Consider the following 12,025-nt stretch of genomic DNA (forward strand, 5'->3'; position numbering starts at 1 on the left):
TTGGAGCTGATCTTGGGATACCTTACTAGGCAGGCAGTTGTAAGATTGTGAAGGTCTTCTGTTGAACAAAGAAAAGAAGGAAGAAGGAGCGACATTTGAGAAGGAATATTATCTTCTCTACCATTCTCTTCGTAAGCAACGAAAGTGCGTTCTCATAGTGCCCTGCTGGTTTAGATCTGGAGTGGAACCCAACTCCCAGGTTATAGGACCCACCAGGGTTGCAGTTATCAGGGGAAGCATTTGCCTATCATGGAGAGAAAGAGACGGGGGGGGGGCTGCTTCCCCACCCCGCACCATTGTATCCCCACCAGCTCCATCCTCACCATAAATGCTTTCATGGAATATCTGTAGAAAGGAATATTCCCTGCACATATAGACTCCTCCTGAGATGTTACCAGGGATCCACATCATGGAGGTAGACTATGAGTGCAGATCAGAATTTCCTCAACAGACTTACCACTCTCCAAAACCCTTAGTTTCATCACAGAGTTCCATTTGGAAGGAAGTGTGGATGCTATGTTTTCAGCCAGTGCTTTTTTTTTCTAAAAAAATGTTTAGGGGTACAGTGGTACCTCGGGTTACAGACGCTTCAGGTTACAGACTCCGCTAACCCAGAAATAGTACCTCACGTTAAGAACTTTGCTTCAGGTTGAGAACAGAAATTGTGCTGCGGCGGTAGCTAAAGTGGTGCTTCAGGTTAGGAACAGTTTCAGGTTAAGAACAGACCTCCAGAACGAATTAAGTTCTTAACCCAAGGTACCACTGTACTCTCATTTTCCTACTCATATTGAAATACTGCCCTTCAATGAGGCCAAACTTAGATTCACAAAATGTTCAGGCGTATGCATCCCCCTGCGTCCCCTCAGAAAAAAGCACTCTGGGGTTGCGGCGCTCAACTTGCTTTTGTCCGCAGACAGCTTCCAAGTCATGTGGCCAGCATGACTAAGCCGCTTCTGGCAAAACCAGAGCAGCGCACAGAAACGCCGTTTACCTTCCCGCCAGAACGGTACCTATTTATCTACTTGCACTTTGATGTGCTTTCAAACAGCTAGGTGGGCAGGAGCAGGGACCGAAGAACGGGAGCTCACCCCATCACAGGGATTCAAACCGCTGACCTTCCAATCGGTAAGTCCAAGAGGCTCAGTGGTTTAGATCACAGCGCCACCCACGTCCCTATCTAGCTCAGTACTATACACTAATAAGGTTTCAGACAGGAGACATTTCCAGTGCTACCTGGAGAGGTCGGTGTTTGATCCTGGGAACTTCTGCATGTGAAACAAGGGTTATGGCCCTTCCTCAAATATTGTTACAACTAATAATGATAATTATTATTTATCATTCAATTTATATCACCAGGAGGTCAGGGCAACATCCATGGGTCTATTCACACCCATTTTATTCTCATATTTACCCTGTAGGAAGGTTAGGCAGAAAGGTGGTGGCTGTCACGAAGTCACCCAGTAAGCCTCATGGCTGAGTCAGGATTCAAACCTGAATTTGATTCAGGGTGACATTGAACGAGTTCCTGGTGCCCAAATTCCAGTCTCCTTTTAACTGATGCACTAAATGTCATCATGCTGTAGTTTACAGGCCGCCAACAGATGGTGCTGCAAACTACATTGCTACTCCAAGCTTTCTGAGTGTTGCTCACTTGCTGCTGGGTAGCAGAATCTGAGAGTGCAGAAGATGGCACAATGATGGCCTGTGCAGAGCTGCCAAGACAGGACATTGCAGCCCCCCAGCAACCATCCTGCTCTGCTGCTAACCACTGCGTCTCTTCTCCTTGCCCTCCACCAGTGAGGCAAAAATGTTGTTATTGGTATGAGACAGGCAGTATGACGACAGAGGCAAATCTTTAAAAATGTAGTATAAACACCAACAATTGGGAAACACTGGCCTGCGAGCGCTCCAGCCTTTACCAAAGGTGCCATGGGCTTTGAAGACACTCAAATTCAGGACGCAAGGGAGAAACGTGCTAAGAGGAAGCCACACGTGGCAAATCCACACCATAATCAACTCCCGCCCGGAAACCAATGTCCCCATTGTGGAAGGACGTGTGGACCCAGAATTGGCCTCCACAGTCACTTACGGACTCATTGTTAAAACCGTGTTAATGGAAGACAATCTTACTCGGCTACGAGTGATCACCAAAGAAGAAAGAAGAAGAAGAATGAGGACAGGCAGTCATCATGACCGAGGCTGAGGTGGGGAAAGACTGTTGCTGAAGTTAGGAGCGAGAGGTGGTGCTGATAGTAAAGGTAAAGGGACCCCTGACTGTTAGGTCCAGTTGTGGACAACTCTGGGGTTGCTGCACTCATTTCGCTTTACTGGCCGAGGGAGCTGGCATTTGTCCACAGACAGTTTATCCAGGTCATGTGGCCATCATGACTTAGCTGCTTCTGGTGAACCAGAGCAGTGCACGGAAACGCCATTTACCTTCCCGCCTGAGCAGTACCTATTTATCTACTTGCACTTGACATGCTTTCGAACTGCTAGGTTGGCAGGAGCTGGGACCGAGCAACGATAGCTCACCCCGTCGCGGGGATTCAAACCGCCGACCTTCTGATTGGCAAGCCTGTTGGGATACTGCCAGGGAGACAAAGTCCATCATGACTCCATGGCGTCTCCGGACGTCCATCGATCTCCCGTAGACACGCAGTATCAGCAATTAGCGACAGGAGCTCCAGAAATAGCTTGCCACATTCCAGAGCTGATGCATGCTCTATCAGCAGATAATGCACAGCGAAAGATGCACTCAGGAGAGCATTATTTACAAGTTTATTTCTGCATTGATCAGAACAAAGAAAAACGTAACTGCCTGCTTCAGTATTCCGGCACCGAGAGACGAAAACAAAGACACAACAGAAACATCCTGTGAAACAGGAAATACGCAGACTCTGTGACTCTCAAAGCCTGCTCCCTTTTAAGGTGGAATGGAAATATCCTAACATAGCCCAAGGCTCTGTGGTTTAGACCACAGCACCACCCGTGTCCCCGGCGTTGATAGTATCCAGAGGCTATTCCTACCCCTCATGCTGTTCCTCATGTGCCCCCAGACACCACCTTAACTGAACAGGCTCCTGACTGGCTGAGGAGCAGAGCAAGAGAGGAGGTGAGCCATAGCCAGGCTGGAGAAGAGCTGAGGCTATTGGATCCTGAACTGATCTCTTTGCCATTATGTCACAGCTGTAGGCCTCTTTGCTTGACAGTTCTAGCCTGAAAAGTCCTGCCAGCAAGCGGCTGGGGTGCAGATCCAGATTGCAGAGCTATGGATGGGGGAGAAATTTGACTCTCTGCATTTTAACATAGAATTACCCGATTCACACTTCTTGAATCATCGTGCAAATTGTGGGTAAAAGCCTCAGCACCTAGGGCTTGCCGATCGAAAGGTCGGCGGTTCGAATCCCCACGGCGGGGTGCGCTCCCGTAGTTCGGTCCCAGCGTCTGCCAACCTAGCAGTTCGAAAGCACTCCCGGGTGCAAGTGGATAAATAGGGACCGCTTACTAGCGGGAAGGTAAACGGCGTTCCGTGTGCTGCGCTGGCTTGCCAGATGCAGCTTGTCACGCTGGCCACGTGACCCGGAAGTGTCTGCGGACAGCGCTGGCTCCCGGCCTCTAGAGTGAGATGAGCGCACAACCCTAGAGTCTGTCAAGACTGGCCCGTACAGGCAGGGGTACCTTTACCTTTACCTTTATCCTCCAAAACCCACAGTTCTCCAAGTGTTGTGATGCAGTTCTCCAACAAAACGATGTGTGCAAAAATGTATATATAACATACGTTAGTAAAAACATTGGAATAAAGTGCCTATAAAAATATGCACCTGGGGGGGGGGAATTTGCACTTAATTGATACATCATGGGGGGGGGGTTGTTCTAGCTACCCCACCCCTTTTCTTTGGAAGCCTTGCAGGTGGGTGCAGGAGAGAGACTGTAAGTGACATCATGGAATGAGTGTTTCCAGCACTAAGGTGAAACTCTGAAGCTCCCTTGTTATTTTTGCTATTGGAGGCTGCATGTTGTTTAAGTAATCTTGTTATATTTATAGTATTGGGATGTTGTTGTTTTTCTACGAAATTGTTATTGTCATTTGCTTTGCTACATTATGAAATTCTTGCTATGTTATTGTTTTGCTATGTCATTTTGAAATTGTTTTTGTAGCGTTTGTTCGAAATGCATCCCTCTTCCTTTGTTTTACGTGGCTTTGAGCATTATTTTTTTAGTGGGGAAGGGGCATAAAATGACAAACAAAATGAATGAATGAATTGCTGGCAACTTTTCATGAAGAAATCATCATCATCATCACAAACTGTTGTGGAAATGGGAAGAACTGAATTTAAGGTCGGAAAAAATGAGTTACCTGGGGAAAGTGACAGATTTGTCCATCTACTTGTTTCAAAGGAAGGAAAGTAAAAGTGAGCGAGGTGGGGAAACAAACAAACACTGAGCAGCAGACAGAGAGCACTGAGGACGGAGCTCTTGAAATTTAATGATATTTTCTATTAGCACTTAGTAATTGTTTCAAGAGGCAACAAGCAGGCTGGGAGAACGAGGGCTTGAAAGTAATACAAAGTGAAATAAACTGCCTCTTCTGATCAATTATGCTAACTTCATGGGACTATTTTTTTTTACATGTTTAATGCTTTCCTTGCCTCAAGCAAACAAGGAAGTGGGGAGGAGAAGTGGGAAAAGCAGGCAACAGTAATTACAGGATGGATGAACTCCAGCAAAATGGTCCAGATTGTTTTTAGGCTCCTACAGTAACCTGTGGACAAGGAAGGGCTTCATAATCCACAGCACTGACAGGGGAAGGGATTGTCTGAGAATGGCTGTGTCCTAGGGGTGACACACCCACACTTTGACACAAGTGTAAGAACCTGGCTAAGGGCATGGGCAACAGTCCTCAAGTCTAGGTCTGGAGAGTGTAGATCCTCTGCTAGAGCTGTGCTCAAGCGAAATCCCAGGGCCAGATCTGGAACTGTGCTGATTCAGATTGCCCCAGAATTTGGCCTCAAAGCACAAAGCCTGAGGAGGCTGTAGTGCTGCTCTCTGACTTTGAGACTCCAATCCAGGAGCTCACACAAAACCACCATCTTCCCTACGTGAGAGGCGTCTACAGCAGCTGAAACAGGCAAGGTCCCTTTAAGCCAGCCTTTTTCAACCTGTGGGTCCCCAGATGTTGTTGAACTACAACTCCCATCACCCCTAGCTAGCAAGGCCAGAGCTCAGGGATGATGGGAGTTGTAGTCCAGCAACACCTGGGGACCCACAGGTTGAGAACCGCTGCAGCAGAGAAACAGCTTGGGCTGGAAGGTGAAGTTAACAACCCAAACTGAGCCACCACTTTATTTAAGGCTCAGCCTGGAGTTCTCTCAGCCGACATGGTGCTTTTCAGGAGCAGTTGGAGTGCAAGTCCCATTGGCCTTTGCCAGCATGGCCAACACTCCATGGCTCATGAGAGTTGTAGTCCAAGAACATCTGGAGAGCACTGCATCAGCCATCCTGGGGTTAACTGCTGTTGGGCATTCTGAAGCTACTTTAAATTGTGTTCAATGTTGTTTTTAATGCTGTAACCCACCCTGAGACCTTAAGGCAAAGGGTGGGCAATAAACAAACAATAACAATTCTAACATTGCTCCAGCTCCGCAAAGGAGTTTTCTATCTGATATGCCATGCCAAACGATGGCTTGACTTGAGCCATCTATTTTAGTGGCTCTCTGAGTTCTCACTTACAGTTGGGTGGCCTGAATGAGCATCGAGTCCCAAAGAACTCCAATACAAAAGACATCAAACCCCGCCCCCCATCTTCCTCAAAGGCAAATGAATCAGGGCAAAATTGTGACAGTGGGGACAAAGGGAAGACAATTTGGAGGTGGTCTCTGGTCAATAAGGATGGCTGGAGCATATGTGCTGCAGTCATGCCTCTCTTACGATGGAGATTTGACGCTGGTAGATGAGCACTCGTGTTGCTGAGCAAGCTGGGTTTCATTCGCCTCGCAGCTATTTTAAGCCATCTTGTGCATTATACAGCGGGTAAATACATGTTTTATTCATGGGAACAATGACTAAATAACTTGCTAAAACAAACTCACTGTCGTTGCTTCTGCACCCGGCTGCCAAATGGCTAATGATTTAACTCCAGCTGATACAGATTTACTTCAGAAGAGCTGGCCCCGTCCCTGAAGTTCATATATCCTTGCCATAGCTTGCCCAAACTGTGCTCTGTGGAACACCAGGGGTTAATGAGCTTCATGCAGGTGGCCTATGGCATGTTTGTAGACTTGTGGTTGAAGATGGGAGGTGGCTGGTCCATCGCACTGAACATTCCTATCGATTTTTATTTCATTTTTAATTTTGCTTCACATATTGCATTACAATATTCTATGCAATTACAATTGATGAAACAGGCACAAAAATCACTATGAGGTCCACTAAGACCATCAGAAATTTTCTAGTGGTCTGTGCAGGTAACGTTTGAGAACCACTGGTCTAGGTGACGGAAAGAACACTCTTTCCATAGGTCTGAACCGATCGCATGCGGAGGACTTTTGAACTTAGTCTGTGGAGCAGAAGGTTGCCATCATGTGTTTTAGCAGAAATCCATGAGATTCACACTGGATGAAAACTGACTTATGTTTGTATCCCAAAGAGATAAAGCCTAGTTAGCTTGTTATTTGATGCTATTAAGTTTTTGACACACCCAAAAAGAATTTTCTTCTAAGCACATTTGTGTACCAAACTTTGCCCCCAGTGAAAACTTTGGGGGTTTTTTTTTGACAAGGCATTAGGTTGGTGCTTTTGGCTGAGCACTCTCCTCTTGCCCGAGGCTTTCATGAAAATTTCACCAAGTGTGATCTGCTGCAATCTCCTGCCCACGAGTGTTGGGGGAAGTGTCCAAAGACATCTACTCAGAGAAATCCCCCAGTAGCTCTACTGAGAGGCGGTTAGGTGTTCATGAAAAAACATCTTTTTTCATTAACCCATGCCAAGTTATGTCTGGGAACACTGGGAACTGAAAGAGAGAGTTGATACAGAAGAATTTAGAGCAGACTTTTTTCACAAATCAGATTGTGACAGGAAGTAGGAATGTGATTTTATAGGAGGGGCGGGGAGCATTTTCTAGCCTGAGGGAACATCCCTTCAGGGGGATGCATGCTAGTGGTGGATGTGGCTAGAACCAGAAATGGGGAGGGCCTGAAGCAAAAATGGTTGGAGCCTCTCGCCTCTGAACAGGCTACCTTACAGGTAGGGACCTTGTATATTGGCACAGTTCTGATCATGGTCATGCCAAGGAATGTTGTTGTTGTTGTTTAGTCGTTTAGTAATGTCTGTACTCAGATAAGTTGAAGTAAGGCTGGTAGACAGTCACTAAAGAGCTGAATTTATTCCAATGTGCAGTTGGACACATTGACCTAGTTTGGAAAATCACATCTCAGTTTAATAAGGCAAGATATAGATTAGCCTTTCGGCCACATGCTCCATCCATGTGCCACCACTTCCCTCCTCCTTTTTCACCACATGCTGCAATAAGACAGGAAGTCTTCAGTTCCCCATTGTTCTCCATTACATCCAAACTGGGAAAGGATGATGGCAAATCCAGCTAATCGACTATGCAGAAATGGCAAAATTAACGACAATGACAATGAGAAGTTTTTAAAAAGAGTGGGAATTGTTTATTGTTTATATGCAAAAATACTGTAAACAGGTTGATACGTTGGCAGGGTTTTAAGTAAATGCTTGCAACTAGCAGACAATTAGATAAAATTAAGGGAAATGATAATTGAAAAAGCTTAAGAATGGATATGCAGAAGAACTTGGTCCAGAGATTTAAAGAATCTCAAAGAGAAGGTTTGTGAAAAGGTATTTGTATAAATTTAGATCTGGTAGAAATGTGAATTAATTACTGTTTTTATTTGTGAAAATGTAACTGTGAAAAACTAATATTTTTTTTTTACAAACTGGGAAAGGATGGTTTCCAGGTTCAGAAGACACTAGAATCTTCAACCAGCTTCCAAACCAGAGGATTGTTCCAAACCACAATCTCTCTGTTTGGATGTAATGGGAGGCTGTTGAGAAGATGCCAGGGTCTTAAATTATGGTTTGAAGTTGATTTAAGATCCTAGCTTGTTCCAAACCAGGTAAGGATTTTGTTCCAAAGGGGGAAGATTGTAAGTTAGCAGCAGAGCATCTGCCTGCAGAGGGGTTCAGATTCAATCTTCTGTTTCACCAAGTAAGGCTGGGAATGTCTCCAGTCTGAAACCCTAGAGAGCCCCTGACAGTTAGTGTAGGCAATACTGAGCTGTATGGGCCAATGGGTATGTTTGCTATGTTCCTATGACCATAGTTTCATGATTTGGATGAAATGTGAAACCACGGTTCACTAAAACAGGTTCAATTGTGGTGGGACACGATCACAAGAAGGGAGAGGGGAAAGCTGTGTGGGACAAGCTTAGTTTATTAAGCTGGATCATATTCTAAAGGCTTTCTTTTTGCAGCAAGGGGAAAACAGTGCAATTGGGTGTGATGTTCCAGGAAGATTTTGGACTTTTTGCATCAGGCTTGGAATAGCTGGGACTGAAAGGGAGGGGCTGTGTTTTGCAGCGTGTACTGGGAAGAAGAAGGAGAACAGAGGCCAGAACCTTCTTAGCTGCTGGCTGGAGAGGTGGCAGCCCAGAGATTTGGGAGCATGGCTGGCTGCTCTAGACTCAAGCAGGCAGAAGCCATGAGAAAAGCAGGGAGAGTCACTCTTGAGATGACAATGCTATTATCTGCAACTCCCTCCACCTACACTCAGGTTGTACGTATGTGAATAAACCATATATCTTAAAGTCTCTATGGTCTCTGCTGCATCTTGATTCTCAATGGAAGCATGAACCTGGGTGAGGACCTGGAAACCCCTGGAAACTTGTGCATTGCTTGGCAAAGTTTGGGAGCTGGTGTGCCACGTTTGTAACAGAATACGGTTTCCTTTTATTCTTCATAAAGCCTTTTCTAAGGGTTAATCTAAGGGTTGTTCTAAATTAATAAAACTGCGGGACAAAGCCTCTTTGTAGTCCCCAATTTGTTTCAAGGTCTTTTTTCTCTCCCTTCTCTTCCTTTTTCTCATTTCATTCCTTCCCACCATTCTCCTTTCTCTTTCTCCGTTATTTTTTCCTTCCTGCTAGCGGTTGTCATTTGCACAACCTCCCATCGCTAGTATCCCTACATTGAGGTCAGTGTGATGCAAATGCACCAGCAGAAATCCCTGATTGACTCTCTTGAATAGTGCCTGTGCACTTTGCCTCAAATTTCAGGTTGTGCAAATACTAGAAAACCACTCTCTTCAAAATCTGGGCCCATGGAGTCCCTTCCAGCTCTATGATTCTGTGATTCTCTTATTCTTTGTCCTTGTGCTGTGCTAGCAGATGGCAGAGTTTAAAGGTTGCATAACAAAGGCACCCAGTGCAACAAATGCACTATCTGAAGTGGTCAGTTTCAAATCAGTGCAACAAGTACACTGCTAAGTGCTGTAAACTTTTCACCACATTGGATGCAACCCAGTATTTGGCTGAATATAAAGTGGCTTCTGTTGGGTTGAGGTGGATCAGTAAAATGAACATTCATTTCATTTAAAACTGAATATTCCTTAACAAGCCAGTAATGGACTTGGTGAGCACTTTATTGAAATGAAGCTCACTGTTGAAAGTGTATATGTCATGGGAGGGAAGACAATGGAAGAAGAATCGAACATGGTATAATAGGAATATAATTTTGAAGGGAGCAAGTGCCATTTCTCCCCAGATTAGTGCTGGGTAAGGGAAAGGTTAAATTGCTTCCTAAAGCAAGATTTTATGCTTAGCAAGAAGATAACAGATTGAATTCCAAAGATCGGACTTTGTACAGCCTAGCAATAAATTACGCTTTGAAATTGAGATTGTGCCAATAATGGGTTAGCCAGACATAATTGGAATCGAAACATTGTATGTGAAATATTTCTTCAAAGGCAAAAAGTGGTATAATCATAAGCAATGTGGTCCGGCTTTTCTTCCCTTTGTCTCTGAGTGTGTGAGCATAAATGCACACATTTGCAAGTTACCTTGTTTTATTGCAACTGACACCATCAACCTGGACAGCTCAGGGTGGACCTTTCTGGGTTGACTTGGGCTAGTTATAGGAACACATGAATTTGCTTTGTTCTGCATGATCCCATTGGTCCATCCAGCCAACAGTCTGACTTACCATAACCTTCAGAGTTGTTGGGCAATATCTTCCATCACCCCTGACCAATAGTTGTCCTGGCCAGAGCTGAGAGGAGACGCAATCCAAAACATCTAGAGAGCACCAGTTTGGGGAAAGTCCATCTGCCCTGATTGGCAGCAGCTTTCCACGACCTTTGGTGGAGAAACATTGTCCCTTTCACCTGCCAACTGATCCTTTTAAGTAGAGATGCTCCCCAAGTATGTTTCACATGGAGAAGAGCAGAGCAGAATGGCTGGTGGTCAAGGATAATGAGACTTGGAGTCCAGCAATATCAGGAAGGCCACAAGGTTTCCCGTCTCTGATATAGCTTATGGAGGAGTGAACATAGTTCAACAGGAGAACACTTACTTTAGACACCAAAGGTAACAGGTTGATTCCCAAGCATAATGTTTTCAAATGAGATCATAGGAATCATAGAATTGTAGAGTTGGAAAGGACCCAAAGGTATGGGTGGCATGTAATCTCTACCTGAGACCCTGCAGAAGACCTTCCAGCCAGGGTAGACTAGATGAAGAATGACATAGAATTGTAGAATATTGGAACTGGAATTTGCCTCAAAGTCATCTAGTCCAGCCCCTTTCAATATAGGAAATCCACTGGATTCTATCACCCAGCATCCCTGCTAGGTGGTCACCCAACCTCTCTCTGTCTCTGACTCTTCTCTAAAGTCCACCACCTCCAGAGGCCGTCTTGTCCACTGTCAAGCGACTCTTTTCGTTAGGAAGTTCATCCTGTTATTTCTAGTCAAAAGTCCCCTTTCTGGTAATTTGAACCTGTTGCTTCAGGTCCCACCCTCCAGAAAAGTAGAAAAGAGACCTGACATCTATGTGGCATCCCTTCAAATGTTTGGAGATGCCTATCGTATCTCCTCTTACCAATCCCTCCTCTAGGCTAAAAATATTTATCTTCTTCAACCTTTTACCACGGGACTTGATCTCCAGACCCTTCACATGTTATAAAACAACTTTATAAGTTCCTAATGGTGCTGAGGAAGTGAGTGTTAACTCATCGCCCCATGAACTGCCCCCTCAAGCTGCCATTATGCATGGAAAGAAATAGGTACAATAATGGCAGCCGGGGTGGTGTGATTTAATGGAATGACATGGCAGAAAGGAATAACTGCACCTGCTCTCCTAGCACCACAGTCCTGAACCACAGGACATCCCATGCCATGGTCTCATTTAACCAAGAGATTGGGAAATCTGATCTCCTAGGTCAGTGTTCTTCAGCCTTAGATCTCCAGATGTTGGGCAACTCCCATCACCCCCAGTTTAGCCAACAGTCAGGAGTTAGCCAACATGATGGGAGTTGTAGCCCAACAACATCTGGGGACTCCCAGAGTTGAAAAACACTACCTTACATCATGCCTACTTTGGTTACTGCAAGGTATGACCAGTGGAAGCTGCTCCACCAACCTGTCTTTATTTCTCCAAGCAATCCTGCCTCCCTGCTTACAATCACTCAGAAGGGTGGCCTAGCCGTCTCCTTTCTCTGCCTTAATTTCCATGTTGCCCTTGTAGAACTCAGCTGGGAGAAGGATGAGGGCAAGACCAAAATTAGTTGACCCTGACTGTCAATGGCTCTGGTTCTAACAATTGTTGGACACCACTCGACCACTGGTAGCGCTGTGTATCCTGATACACTCCCAAGACGCTGAACGTATATCTTTGATCTGATTAAAAGCAGCTAATTTTTAATTGGCTGCTGCGGAAAGTGGGAAGGAAGCCTTCTACCCCTCGGGCTAAAAAAGCCTCACAAAACAGGATAAAGGATGACAGGCTCTAGCGAG

Source organism: Podarcis tiliguerta, assembly GCF_965153285.1.
Source record: "Podarcis tiliguerta genome assembly, chromosome: 16".
NCBI lineage: Eukaryota > Metazoa > Chordata > Lepidosauria > Squamata > Lacertidae > Podarcis > Podarcis tiliguerta.